Consider the following 1,543-nt stretch of genomic DNA (forward strand, 5'->3'; position numbering starts at 1 on the left):
AGTGAGTGGGACCTGGAGCGAGACTGACCTGTACAGTGAGGGACCTGGAGCGTGACTTTGACCTGTACAGTGAGTTGGACCTGCAGCGAGACCTCAATGGTGAGCATGATCTGGATCAAGATGAGCACCTGATTAACTCAGATACAGTTGTTTCAAGTCCAAACTTTTTCGGGACTAGCGGCAAAGAACATGCTTCACAAATTTTAAATCAGCAAAGCTATTTTTCATGTTGTGGCAATGCAATTTTACTATAAATGTTTATGTGATATGCATAGAGATCAAATACGTGCCTGTCTTTGAGACAGAAGTTGTCTTATCCTGTTCCTCACTAGTCTCGCCTTTCACTGACTGACATGTCTGGAATAAAGTGATTTGTAATTACTAAATTACAACATTAAATTATCTCTGCAAAGGATGACGGATTGTTACCAGACTAAAGTGACAGTTCGGAACAATAGTTCACTTCCTGAACAGCGGTAGGTTCAAAAATCCCAGGTAACCCTTTAATGTGTGTGCACCCATTAAAGTTCATCAACCTCGCAGCATATATATATATATACCTACGGCTACTGTGAGCTTGCATATGTTGCAAAAATTTAATACAACTCATCATTGTATCGGCACAACGCACACCCACTTTCTTCAGAAAATCAAACAGTCTCCAGAAAATATGATGACAAGCAAAATCCTTCGAATTCTCCTCGTGCTACTTGGCCGTTGTGACGTCAGGCCGCGATCCTGACACCAGTAAGAGTATACGATAAATCATAATAAATAAAGAAGTCGAAGTCTTCAGATACAAAATGAGAAATTTATTTAAATCTATTATACATTACATACCAATCATGAAACAAATCTAGTGTCTTCGATTTGAGGAACTATTTCCCTCGGCCTACAACGTAGATATATTTGCGTTTCTGCACAATCGTAACCATAACTTCCTCTGACAAGTTGTTAAAATGGTAACTCGAAGCAATTTCTGGCTCAAATAGAACAGTTCGATGATTAAGCAAACACTGCAAGTAACTCACAGTAGGTCAGATACGCCTTTTTGTAACGAAGTCTATCCGTTAAAATGTTCAATATAGCTAAACATACTATTTCAAAATCATATCAAAACATTCTTTTCTTAACCGATCACACCACATTCTTCATCATGATTTGCTGTAGAGTCAAGTCATAATCATCAATGCCTGTTTGCCAGTCTATATAAGCGCAAAAATCGAAACAAAACACATCACAAATCGTACTTCAATTATCCTCAACAAGATCACAAATAGTTGATGGCAACACCACACTGCTACTGTAATAACCTGAGAAAACTCAGTTGATGAGAGGAACAACGCCTCATACCTTACGCTTGGTTCCCTCTGATTGAATTGCAGACACATCCACGAACCCTGGCCACATAACTTCTTTGGATTTAATCCAGTTAGAGGAGGTGCCCTCCTCTCTCTCTTCCCCTCGCGCCACAACTAGCGCTACGGTGACATACTAAAATAGAAAATAACACAATTAACGATTTTAGTTTAAAATCCAGAAA

Source organism: Priapulus caudatus, unplaced genomic scaffold, assembly GCF_000485595.1.
Source record: "Priapulus caudatus unplaced genomic scaffold, Priapulus_caudatus-5.0.1 Scaffold2169, whole genome shotgun sequence".
Taxonomy (NCBI): domain Eukaryota; kingdom Metazoa; phylum Priapulida; class Priapulimorpha; order Priapulimorphida; family Priapulidae; genus Priapulus; species Priapulus caudatus.